At 38.6% G+C, this 14,143-nt stretch overlaps 1 protein-coding gene across 14 annotated transcripts in view; it reads left to right on the top strand.

Moving 5' to 3' along the window:
* Npas3 (neuronal PAS domain protein 3) overlaps window positions 1-14,143 on the top strand; it is an 836,745-nt gene that overhangs the window by 551,658 nt on the left and 270,944 nt on the right. The gene's annotated exons all lie outside the window — the stretch shown is intronic.

The following is a 14,143-nucleotide window of genomic DNA, read 5'->3' as shown; positions in this document are numbered from 1 at the left end:
TTTTCCCCAGCTCCTGTAGCTGGACAAGGAATTTATTTTCTATATGTGGAATAATCTGTGTAGATATAATTCTAAATATTCTTCTAGAATTATAAAGAAGAAGCCAACTTTAAGGGACATCTAATTTAGAGCCCTTATTTCACAGACAAGAGGAAAAAATCTAGTGCAGTGATTTTTATATGACCATATATTATAAAATGCTGTTTCTAATTCTAGAAAGATTTAGGAATTAATTCAGGGTAGGTTCCTTATGAAAAAGAAGTCGTTACCCTACTATGTTTGTGATACTGATAATCTCCTCCAAAATCTCTCACAAAATGTTTTATCTGAAATTCAGCAAAATCTTCCCAATTCAACTCTCTGGTAGATAGTGGAACTGGGAAAAAGAGAAATTTGTTCTCTTCATCTGTTGGCAGAAGGATTGTAAGTTAACCAGCCATGCAGCGTCTAGGCCTGTTTTCAGTTTAACATGAAATTGATAAATATTTTTTCATTCCAATATTCATGAGCTAAGTTTATGAGTCATTGAATTATTCAGATTCTAATGAGCACCTAGTGGATACTGCATACAGAATGGTCTCCAGTATCCTGCTTGTATCAAATTAGAGTTCTATTGCAAGGTGGTCAAACCAAAACCACCATAATAATAAAAGCTACTGTTTTTTTAAGTACTTATGTGCCCGGCACTGTGCTAAGCACTTTTCTTTTTATTAATTGTCACTTCTGCCCTGTGAATGCAGTAGGTAGTGTTTCCATAATTTATATAATGCTATTAGTACTGTTACCATTCCCTTCCTGCCAATGAACTACAGCTTAGGGAAGTCAAGTAAACTTGCCCAAATTCACACAGATGAGTCATAAAGCCAGGATTAAAAAATAGATCTTTCTATCATTCTAGTCTATCTTATTTTCACTAAACTCTTTCTGCCTTCCAAAGGAGTAGAAAGGATTACGTTCTTCTGAATGAAGGTTTGGATACAGATATAAGCTAAGTGGGCAAGTAGATCCTTCCTTCTTGGACCTTAGGATTTGCTACAGAGATGTCTGACAAAGAAACAGCTCACACTGTGGATACTTATGGGACTTATTATGAAAAGCCACTCTATCTTTTTAGTAGCCACAGTGATTGTACTTTTCCCATGGGGTGGGGGATTGGAAGAGGTGAGGTGGTTAGAACCAGTTGGAGAAGATGTCCTGCATGCCCAGGCTTGATGAAAAGCATGTTTCCCAGGCCCAAGAGTAATTGTTTAAGAATTCTCCAACCTAATAAATTCATATCCACAGGGGGCCAGTTTGAGAGATGATTAGGTCACAAGTGAAATGAGTTTGGTGGGCTCAGCACAATCCCCATTGGACATTAGTTCACTCACACGATTGCGGTACAGTTTTATCCGTGTCTGCATTATTGTCTGCTTCTACTGGAGAAATGCTCAGAATTGAATTAACGAGGGGCTCCAGGTCAGCCTGAAGGTGTGCAGAGGCAACCTGTGGTATAAGGAACAGTGCCTTGTCATCGGAATTGCCTCTGGATGGGGCAGCTTGTCCCTCACCTCTGTCTCTAAATCCAACCTCTGGTCCCTCTCAAGTAGATGAACAGTGTGCTCTGTAAGTTTCCAGACTCTCAGCCAACTGAGGCTATCTCAGTCATAGATAAGAGCCCTGCCAGTTGTGCCTGCTTCACAATTAGGACAATTTAGATATGTGACCTTCACTGAAAATATTTTGATACCCAAATTGGTTATTTTGCTTCCCTTGGTGAATAGTCTTCTTTTAAACAGGCATAAGTAAATTGATTAGGAAGGCAAATCTCTTGAGATGTTAAAAATAATTTATCTTACCTAATCTCATCATGAAAGTTCCACAAAAGTCAATAAATTAAATTTGAAATTATAACATTAAATAAGAAATTGTAATCATGAAATAAAACTTTGTCAAGTGACTATAAGATCTTATGGTACCTTATTCTGTACACTTGCCACTCTATTGTAAGAACCTTTAAGATTGAACTGACATACCTGTGATTACTTAATTATATGATTATTACAAACTACTGGATAAATTACTTATTAAAGTTATTTTTAATCCAATTAAAATTGTGACAGTTCTGGTTGACTCAATTCAGTCTCCTTAAATCATCTGTAGGAAACACAGTAGAATACATGAAGTGTCCAACAGTTAACATGCTTTTGTGTAATATTTTAGAATAATCGATGTTTAAAGCCAAAAGGAACTTCCTATTTAGTCTAAATCCAAGTTACAAAGAAGAAACTGAGGTTCAGAGATAATAATTTGCCCAAGATTACACAGCTAATCAGTGACAAGAACCCAGGTCTCTTCATTTTTAGTTTTATTCTCATTTCATCAGGATGATTATTTTGACATTTTTTTCAGCCATAATATGCATGTGTACATGCACGCAAAGACACACACACACACACACACACACACACACACACACACGGTGACTATCACCATGCTCACCTCATGCTCACCTATATCCAGGCCTATATATAATATAATATATATATAATTTCCAGCATTCTGGTTAAAATTTCATCCCATCCCCTTCCACTTGGGAAAATATATTGAATAAAAATGAGTGCCATTATTGTAAGGGTTATTTGAATGGACATATTTACATATATACATACATATATGCATGTGTATATGTATATGTATCGCATATATTATATATAAAATCATAGGTACCATATATATAATAAATATAATATTATGTATGTCATTCCTAGACCTTGATACTACAATTTATTAATGATGTTCATTTATGACACTTCTGTTGGACCAGAGGTCTGTTACCTATAGTTCCTGCAGGCCAAATCCAACCTGCTGCCTGTTTTCATGAATAAAGTTTTACTGGAATGCAGCCATACCCATTGATTAAAATATTGCTGATGCCGCTTCCATGCTACAACAGAAGAGTCGTGTAGTTGGACAGACCATATGGCCTACAAATCATAAAATATTTACTGTTTGATCCATAACAGGAAATGCTTCCTGATCCCTACATTGGACCATTCTTTTGCTTTGTTCTCTCATTTTTAGCTACTCAGCTGTACTGGATACCACTGCTTATAAGTCCATCTTCTAGAAATTTTCCCAGGATTTATTGTTCTTCATGGATCTTGTCCCTCTTAAGAGTTTATGACCCCTTTTCTTTATGTTTTTAAACAACTTTATTTACATATCTCCAAAGATGTGGATAGTACATTAATAATGTTATTATTTAGTTGGTGACATAGATGCCTTACTGTGTGCTAAGTGCAAAAAAAATGGAATAGTAGTAATTAACCTTTATTTAACACTTTCCATGAGGCATGATACTCCAACACTCCTATGTACACTTAGCCCTCCCTATATCTGTGCTAAGTATGCCAAATAGATTTATCAAGCCCATCTTACAGATGAGGAAAATAAAACCAAGTATCCTTACATGAAGTTACACAGCTAATCATAGCACTTAGTGGCAAAGCTAGAATTTGACACAAGTCTTTTATCTCCAGGGCCCATGTGTTTAACTTCTCTTTGGTATGAAACTTAAATCATAAAGTAAGCTAGATATTGAAAGAGTTAGAAAATTTCTCTGTGAAATTCTTTCTCTTTGCCGTCAAGGACTGGTTCAAAGGAGGCTTTTGGATTTAAAAATGACACAGGCCTCTTGGTCTGTTTTTATTCTTTCACTACTTGCTAAATACAAGGTTTCCTGTCTCCTCCACATGTCTTCCCAGTGGAAAGGACACGGTGTGGGATGGATTATAGCTTCTTGATGCTTGCCTCTGGTGGGAAGAAAATATAACTAAGTGAAGAGAGTGGAGTCCAGAGTCAGATGATCTAGATGAGGATCCTAGCTCTCCCACCTAATAGCTGCATGCCCTAGGGTAAGGTATATAACCTGTCTATGCCCTGGTTTCCACATCTTCAAGTGGCACTAGGATCTTAAATACCTGGTGGAGTTATTGTGAAACCCTTAGAAGAGATCTTGGCACATAGTAAACTCTTGATATTAATAAAAAAATGTGAGAGTAGTTGTGACCAGGATGATGGTCATTAAGAATTCTTATGTAGGATTCCTATAGAGTCTTACTAATTGCCCTGCCCTGGCTTGACTTTGGGGCTTCTTCAGAAGAGGGAGTATATAGGTAAGGTGGCCAGTGACTTCAGGAAAAAAAAAAAAAAAGTATTTCTGCTACCTAAACTCTCTCTGCTCTCGATATCCAGATCTTGGTCTCCAAGCATGGAAGTATTTAGCTTCCAAGACAGAAGAACTGGATATATTGAATATTCCAGAGATAGTGAATAAATAAATGTTAAACAGTTTTGACATTGTTAGTAGCTTCTTGGATTACTTGTTAAGGACTTTTCTGTGTTCACCAAAATATTATTTGGGGTTTGCTCCTACATAAAACTAAAATAGTTATACAAATACATACTTTGATACATACTTTGTAACATTGTTGGTGGATTAAGTGAGATACAAGAGAGTAAATACAGCCATGTTTCTATTCCTTATATTGGTCAGCTTCTAAATCAGGTAACTATGTTTTGCTCCTCTTCCTTGGATTTTCAATGGGTTGATTCCTCCCTGCTCGTCCTAAATACAAATCACCAGTCTCTGGAAAAACAGACTCAATGACATTCCTTAGAGAGTCCTTAAAGTCTGCCTCCTGTTCAGTAGAAACAATCAAAATGGTAAATATGACATCACATTTGCACGGTGCTTTACAGTCTGTAACGTGGTTTTCACGTGAGTCATATCATTAGATCTTCACAACATCCTAGAGTTATCGAGTCTCAGAGTTTGAGGGAGCCACCTCAATATGGTAGGCAAGGAACTTCAACAGAGGGAGTTTCCCGTGAGCGTATTGTTGTTTCATGCAGTAGGTCCTCGGCTCATTCTATCCCCTCTCCCTCACCTATAAAGTTTCTCCTTCAAAGTTCCACTCAGCATTATTTCATGTATGGAAAGATCTCTGACAGCCTCTTGGTCCTGCCCTGTTAGCTTATGCCTTCTCCTTTGTCCTTTCCTCATGCCCCATGGCCTCTGGGGCACATTTGCCATATTAAATCACCTCTGTGTATTTACATATTTACCCATCTCGCCCTCATTCCTGGGTCTTACTGTGAGCACATGTTGCATAGAGAAGCTGTTTATTTTCCATTGACCTTTTCATTCCCAGCATGCAGCACAGTACCTGGTGGTAGGTCCTCAGGAAATGTATAATGTATGGAACAAATCTGATTCCAAATCCTGGGCTCTCCCCAGAACACTGTCTCTGCACCAATGTATGTGCCCTCCTGCCAGCTCCAGGTATCTATCAAATATCCACCATGTGCCAGAGAATATAAAGTGAAACCAGATGAGACAATTCCTGACTGATGGCAAAAGATGATATCACTCACTTGGGGAGTAATAAATGAAATGGCCGGAGAATGCTTTCATGATATGACATATCAAGTCCCAATTAAGTTTGCCATATATTCAGTACAAGCATGCTCAGAAGAAGTAGGCAGCTCAGTCACCCAGGGAGCTTTGCCAAGATGAGGGTTTTAGCTGAGTTGCTCATGAGCTGGTGCAGAGGCCCTGGAGGTGAACAGTCAGAGGAAAGGTAAATCATGAGGGACTGGGATTCAGTTGGCTGGCAGGAGTAGGAAAGTTTTCAAGTTCAGTATGAATAACTGAATCTGAAATTAGGATTAGAAGTGTGTGTGTGTGTGTGTGTGTGTGTGTGTGTGAGAGAGAGAGAGAGAGAGAGAGAGAGAGAGAGAGAGAGAACCTGTGCATCAAGGTAAACAAAAGTCTGACTTACTGGGTTTTAATTGTTTCATTCCTTTAAAGCCAATCAAGAGTTTCAAGTTCAAAGGTAAAGAGACACCTATGTACTCATCCCTCTTCAGTAGATCTGTGTTTTTCTCTCTCTATTTGTATCATCTTGATCTGGATGTGCTCAGTGGCAGAGTATTTGCCTAGCATGTGGGAAGCCCTGGGTTCAATGTCTAGCACCACGAGGATTGTGGAGAGAAACACTGATACCCCATAAGGTAAATAGATGTCAAAGATTTTTGTGTGTTACCATGCCTCTGCTAAAAATGAAATTTCTTCTAACCAGAGCACATTGTCCTTTTCTTGTCTCTAGCCAATCTCTGCAAATTCCTCAGTGCTCAAGTCAAGCTGTGACTAGCCTCCCACCAACAGAGTTGGGGGTCCCTCTTTACTCTTCCCATCACTCTTCTTAGAATAGTCAGTCACAGACTCAACAGTAGTCTATCGGCTTGACCACAGCGGGATAAACAGGAAGGCAGGAACTGTGACGTGGTCTTGTTTGTTATTTTCAGGGTGCAGCCAATAGTCCACTCTTGGTACACATTTAATGAGTGGATGAATAAAGCCCCTTGGTGGGGCCAGGATTGTGGCTCAGGGCGCTTGCCTAGCATGCGTGAGGCTCTGGGTTCGATCCTCAGCACCACATTAAAAATATAAATAAATAAAGGTATCGTATCAACCTGCAACTAAAAAAATAAATAAATAAATGTTTAAAAATAAACAACAAACCCTTGGTGGTGAGAGCTCTTGTGCCTATGTGTTATGTACAGTCTACTACATAAGTAGTATTGGCCACAGACAACTTAAAGAACAGAGTCGAAATGTCTCACCAGTTACCGTTTTTGGCGACTCTACTCTCTCAGCTCAGATTTATCAGCTTTCAGCGGTCTCACTGTCATGCTTTGATTTCACTCTCCTTTTGTGTTGGTTTCCCTTTTGATCCTCTCATCAGATTTCTCACCTCAGGACCCCAGCCTGCTATCTCGGAACTCACCTGCCTTTTCTGTGCCTTGTTCTCTCTTGTTCGTCTCTTTTTGCTGTCCCAGTTTCCCCTCTGCTTCCTTTCTCACGTCCCTGGGTTTCTTCCATGCTCATGCACTCATGCCCCCAGCATCGATTACCTACCTTCCCAGAGGTCCAGGAATAATCCCCAATCCTGCTTGCTTCCCAGATTTTTGCTTATGGAGCAGACAGGAAATGGAGCCAGCGTGAGATTTGAAGTCAGAGCCATCTAGTTGTCCATTGAGGCCTTGCCATTTATTATTTGTATAATGTGGGGCAACTAAATCCTCCACATTTGTTTGTCTCTACAGAAAATAGAAATAATAGCACAAATGCATGCCTCGAAAGATTGTTGGTGGATTAAGTGAGATACAAGGTACTTGAAATATCAGTACCTGGAAAAGCGATTGAGATCTCTGTGACACATTTTCTGCACAGACAACATAGACATTTGTGACATTAAAGTCATTCCTTTTAGCACATCCTTTATTTTTAAACAATGAACAGCCGCATATGTGTTTGAATCCAGATAATGAATTCAGATAATTCCATCCAGTGACTCAGCATGCTGCCACTGAGCTGGACATTACCTCCGTGGGCTGTCTGTTTCTGAATTAAGGGCCAGCCTGGCTTCCAGCTCAGCATTGCACCAGGCCTTGACCATGTTCAGACTCTTGAGGAGAACAAGAAGCAAAAGAATTGGGGTAGCCCCTGTAAGATCTGAGACTCTATGGCCTGTTGCCTTTCCTCCCAGCCTCCTGCCCCTCCTTTTGGTTGCATGAGTTGTTGAATTGCTCTGCTGAACCCAGAAGGGTTCTAGTGTAGAGCCTTTATTTGTTCTGCCTTTAGCTTGTACAAGATTTGTAGGAGACTGGGGCAGGGTTGAAACTCTGGGCTGCCACTACCGCAGAAAGGTCAACTACCCTTGCCCTCAAGAATGAGCAAATGTCCCCAGGGGTGGTATAGTTTCTGTGCCTCAGAGGAGGCTACATCTCAGTGGTGGATGAGGACCCTTATGCATTGTTGATGCCCAGTGAGCACTTTGAGAGGAAACGTGCTCTATTAATCTCCAGTGTTATGTGTGTGCCTCTCCACTGTCTGTGTTTTGTTGTTTTGTTTAATCTGCTGAGGGAGGTTTGTCTTGTTTTTAAAAATCTGAGATGGAACAGGAATACCATGTTTACTGTGATTTATCTGTGGGAAGAAAAAAAAGTGAGACGGGAAGTGTTTATCCTAAGGAGATTTGTGTAAAGTTCTGTCAGATGATGTCGTTGAGAACAAAATGGGCAGGAGAGATGAGGAAGCGATAAATGGTGTTTTGAGTTTGTGAACTGAATCAAATTTCAATTATGACAACAGTTAAACACAGTGATTTTTCTGTATTTTCAGGAATGAAAGCAACACAATTATTCTTTTGCAGTGCCCAGTAATCTCAAATAACTTATCCGTTTTCCCTTAATGCCTGTGAAATGGGCAGGAGGGTTACACACAGTCTGCACAGTGTAATAAAATGGTCAGTGTCCACGCAGCTATTGAGTGGGGGGGCGAGGCTGGGACCCAGCGCAGAGCAGCGCAAGGTACTGTCCGCGCTAATCAATAAGCAAACGCTGAATGCTGCTAGATAGTCATTTACCCTTGACAAAACAAGCAATGATAATTGGATGATAATGTGGTAATTTACCTTTATACATTTTACCCTTGTTGGATTTTTAGAGGTTATTGTTGTATCTGATAAATTTTAGGATAGAATTCCAGCTTTTTTTCCTTTGAAAGACCAATATTGTCCAAAGCTTCTGCCTTCCGCTGCTGCTCTCTTCAAATAACAGGATCTCATGAATCCGTGCTTTCATTATATTTGTTTCTAGTAAGTGAGGCTACCGTTTTCAAGGTGCTTTCCTATTCTGGGGAGATCTGCGGGGCACTTAACCTACATTAGACCTAAGAGGTCTGAGGGTTCTTCACAAGACAAAGAATTTCTAGATACTTTCCTTGAGGATGTGTCAAGGGCAATACAGACAAAAGACTGATGTCTCCTTTAACAGCTTGATAAGTATCTCAGGATATTCTGCAGGAATCAGTTCTGTTTCTACAAAGTACTGTATTCCCATTCAGCGTGATATGGCTGAATATGTGTGTGCTACATGTGACAATGGTGAAGACTTATCTTTGCCCTGAGGGCTGAGTGCTGTAACACTGCTCAAGCGATAGGCTTGATAGAAGTGATGATTCCGAGCGATGATCTGCTTTAAAAAAAAAAAAAAAAAAGAAAGGCACATTAGAGATGTGTAAGAATTAAAAATGTGACTCTCTGTTTATCTGGATTTTATTTTATAAGTTCCAAAGGCATTTCTATTCGCGGCATCAAAATCCCTTGTAAAAGTAAAGTAAATCATTCTTGTATTGACCATTTTTTTCATGTTGTTCTATTGAGACATCTTCCCAACTGAGTTTCTTATTGAATTGTATTTCTATAAGGGTATTGTAGGTTAGCAGCACATTTTTATGGTACACAAAAGATGTGCCTTCTGAATTTCCAATGCCTTGCATATTGTTCCCCACAGAAGAAACATCTTGGAAATGCTAAATAAATCAAAACAGAAACATTTGGCTCTTGACTTGCTGCTGGTGCTTTTTTTTTTTCCTCTCGGTTTACATTGGCTGGAATATCCATTACGATCCATCTTACCTATTTGATTAATTTGTAATAAATTCGGCCCTTTGGAAGTCTCTTGCTGCATTTCTAGACGGGTTACTCTTGTAGAGGGTTTATTTAATATGTGTCTCTGTGTACCTATATGAATGAAAATTTAATATGGTTTAGAAGCCTTTAAAAACACACACGCACACAGTGTTTGCTCTGAATTAAGTGCTCATATTTGACATAGCCTTGTGGTAAAAATCCATAAGCGAATGGGCAGACAAAATTGTTTAGAGGACAATTTCTTCAGAAATTGATGTGGCACGTGGCATCATTTCAGGGGATGAAATATCATCATATTTCAGATGACCAGTAAATGTAATTATAAAAACTGGATTGGGATCCTTATTCCTTGTCTTTAAAAAAAATATAAAATCTCCTCCTGATGGCCAGTGTTATTTGAAGTGCCATAACTATGTTGCAGGGTTCACCTTCAATTTGATGCAGTGATGTAGTTGTATCCCTGTGGGTGAGAAATGTTCCTCTCCAAATAACTGTAGAAGCATGGCAGGAATATTTTGAGACAACCTTCTCTATATTATAGCAAGATAATAAAAATGCCTCTCCTCTTAACTATCACCATGTACTGAGGAGAGCATAACAAATTCATCTTCTGATCTGGGAAATAAGATCAAGGGAGGAAATAGTATCTCTATTTCTCAGACAAAGACATTTGAGCCCAGAAAAGCCTGTTTTAAAAAAATTGTGTTAATTGTCTTTTCTAGCCAAACTGGGAGGAAAAAGAGTATTAGCCATTTTTATAATATAAATCACCTACCCGCCCTTTTGTGTACATGTATCACCACAGTGTATATTATCGAGGCCAAGGAAAATGATCTTCTCACACATGTGTTTTGTGCTTGCTGAGATAAACAAAGAGTGAGTGGTGCTCAATGGATGAGAGACACAAAAGGTTTAAATGGTACATTTTCTCCCTCATTCCTTATCTGAATGTTTTATATCCATATATCATGTGGAATATATAATACTTATACTAACTAATGTTGTGTTATATGTCTTTTGTTGCTACTTTCTTAGACTGTCCTTATAGATGTGAGCTGTGTGGCAGTTCAGGTTCACCATATTCTGAGCCAAATATACTTCTGAACTCTCTAAGACAAAAAGCCCCTGCCCTCAAGGGAGTTATAATCCAATAGAAGTGATAAGACAAATACCACAATAAGTTAAGGCAGACTAAAGTACATTCAGGGTAGATCCTGTGATTCAGCGGAGGAAGAAGTTTCCTGTACAAGTTTAAAATGCTTCCTGAACCCATCTTGATGGACTTGTATAATTATGGTCGCATGGTGGAGAAGGGAGATTGACAGAAACAATAGCATGATTCAACACTGAAGCCAAGTATCTTGGAGATGCTTATTAGAAAATAGAAAGTAATTTAATTTGTTTTCCTGTTATTGGAGAGAAAGGGGAAACCTTGGATATTATAAAAAGACATGGTTCAAGGATAGTCCAGTGAAATAAATCCTTGCTTTAGAGAAGCAAAGCAGTGCCTGCCATTCATTGGTAAGAGAGCTGTCCTGTAGGGCTGGGATCACAGTAGACCTATGTTTTAAAGAGACAGAAAGACATGTTATGGAGGACCTTGAATGCCAGGTTAATGGGTACTGTTATATCCCCACAAAATAGAGCCTAGTGCTAGGCGTATGATAGTCAATAATAGCTGTAACTGATTTTAATTACATGCCTAAGCAGATTCAGATGGGCTATGGGGAACTTGATTTAGGTTATGTTCTCATAATTTGCTCCTTAATGTCTTTTAAATCTGAGGTTAAATGTTACCACCTCAGAAAGACTCACCTAAACACACCCCTGAAAGTGTTACCCTCTCCAAGTCCCCCTCACTCTCTACAACTGCACACTCATGACTTTCCTTTGCAATGTTTAACATAAGTTAGTTACACACGTATTTATCTGTAAATGTGTTATTCCGTCCCCTTCTTCTATCTCTGAGATCTATGAGGGTAAGAACTTCATTTTGTTCACTACCCTATACCAGCACCTACAGAAAGAACTTATATATAGTAGGCACTTAAAACTTAGCTAAGTGGTTGTATTCATGACAACCTAAGAAAGTAGATATGAATGACATTTAAAGAATTACTAGCTCCAACTGTCAGTAATCAGCAAAACCTAGATTCAAACCCAGTCTGCATGACTCTGAGCTTGTGGTCCTAAGCTTGCTGTACCATGATATCCATCTTTAAGAAGAAGGCTAAACTTGTGTTCACCTGCTGGAGTTGTCATGACCAAGCACCACAAACTGGGGAGTTTACACAGCATATTTATTGCCTCGTAGTTCCAGAGTCTAGAATTTGGAGATCAAGATTTTTTCAGGGATGGCTCCTTCTGAGGAATGGGAGGAAAGATCTCATTTGTGCTTCTCTCCGGTGGTTCTGGCACTGGTGGATTAGTCTTTGGCACTCCCTGTCTAGTAGCTGCATCACCCCAGTCTGCCTTCATCTTCACATGGCATTGTGTGTGTATGTGTGTGTGTCTATCTGTCTGTCTGTCTATCTCTGTGTGTCCTAACTTCTCTTTTTTATAGTTACACTGCACTAGTCACATTGGTTTGTTGCCCAATCTAATAATTCCATATTACTTCATCATCTGTGCTGCTCCTATTTCCAAATAATGTCACATCCTGAGGCATCAGCGATTAGTATTTCAGCCTGTGAATTTGGTAGGGAGGGCACAATTTGATCTGTGATGCTATCTATTTAGTGAATGACTGATCTCAAAAAAGCATAGTTATTTTTCTACTAAGTGTACTACTCATAATGTAGAAAAAAATGGTCTGAAGAAAAAGATGACCAATATCTTAGTTTGATCCTAACATTAAACATTAAGAGTCATTCAGTTATCCTTAAAAAAAAAAAAAAAAAAAAAGATCATGAAGAGCTCAAAGATCATGTGGTTGGGGCTCACAATGTAACTGTTCTATAATTTTGCATCTTAACAGTGGGAACAAAACATAAAACTGTGCAGGTGAGTATGATATTTAAAATCAGTGTGCCATATAATTGCTGCTAGACTATATATTTGGATAGGCCTGACTTCATTTCAATATCTTGAGAACTTTACTTTAGGTAAAGAATAGTTTTCAATAAGCATTAAGAAGTCTCAGTAATAATGCTCTAGCAATCAGAAGGTAGAAGTTTGGTTTGTTTCAATTTAGTTCTTACCACCTACACTGTCAGAGCTGGTGCTAGGCTCCAAAGAAAATATACAATTTCAGACAGATTCACTTCTTTCTCTGAATTTTGTTCTATATGCTGTGTCTTTAAGTCATCCCGAGAAGAATTTGCCAGATCACATTTGTAACCTTCTCAAATCATTCACAGCCCTTCAGTGTGATCCAGGGATTGGCAGCTGCCTATCTTGATCCAGAAGGGAGAAGCTTCAAGAAATCTTCAAGACATAGGGTACATAAAGTCTATTAATGGGGAGGAGTTGTTTTGAAAATACCTCACCAAGTTACTGACCACTAACACATAAATACACCTGAATTTTCAATGTGATGTTAAAGGTGAAGTCATCAGCCTAGAAACATCTGTTTTCTTTCTTTTTGGTCATCAGACCAAGATAACTAATAGTGAGAAAGAGTAATAGGATATTTAAAATAGGAAACAGGGAAATAAGCCATGACAAAAAGAAATGAGAAAAGACAAAGACCAAAGGGAAGGAAAGATAAGTTAGCAAAATGAATTTTAAAAAGTGAAAAGAAAAAAAGAGGGAAAAAATCTTAAAAGATTAAAAAAATGAAATAATCATTAACCAATGACAAACACAACTTGACTTAATTTTCCATGTTGTTTCCCTACCAATATTCCAGCCTTAGAACTTAGCTGGGATGCTGGGATATGTCTCCTTGCTCATGACCTTTCATAACTATCAGATATAAATGATTTTCTTTCACTTATAATTTGGTTGGATTTGAAGGTGCTGAAGGTCTTGGGAAGGAATTATCAGTAGATAAATTCATAATACACTGAAGCCATTTTTATAGTTTAAAAAACTGAAAAAAAATATGTTTTATTTGCCTTTTCCCATCAAACATCCTTTACATAAAACAGGCTCTGAAATCATATTTTTTTAAAATAGGAAAATTCAGTTCATTATACATATTTTTAAATGTGCTTGCCATAGGGCCTGGCATATCTACAGTGTGGTTAGTGAATCCCATATACAAGGCGTTTCAGTGTGTACACTTGAGCTCTTCCTAGCTGATCCTGTAAAATAATGAAGGAAACCATTGGTGAATTAAACAGCTTGTTAGTCATGAGGGATCAGTGAACAGGGTTCTCCTGGGGTTCAATATGAGAGAGGTGGCAATGAGATCAAGAGAAAAAAATCAAACTAGTGGTTACTGAATATATATTGAGGTATCCTGCACATGCAGTATTGGAAATAGCTTCATTTCAGAGACTCAATAATTTACAACCTCTCACCTAAGGGACCCAGGTCAGAATTTAGCCTCTGCAGAGACAGGCAAATTGTTCAGGATGAAGAGAACAGCTGAGGGGGCACATTGTTGAGGCCAGGCATTGGAAGGGTTTCCCACACCTTCAGTCCTCATTGTGTTA

The sequence above is a fragment of the Ictidomys tridecemlineatus genome, chromosome 5 (genome assembly GCF_052094955.1).
Source record: "Ictidomys tridecemlineatus isolate mIctTri1 chromosome 5, mIctTri1.hap1, whole genome shotgun sequence".
Classification (NCBI taxonomy): Eukaryota; Metazoa; Chordata; class Mammalia; order Rodentia; family Sciuridae; genus Ictidomys; species Ictidomys tridecemlineatus.
Note: the sequence above shows the minus strand (reverse complement) of the source record. Positions and strands in the feature narration are given on the sequence as shown.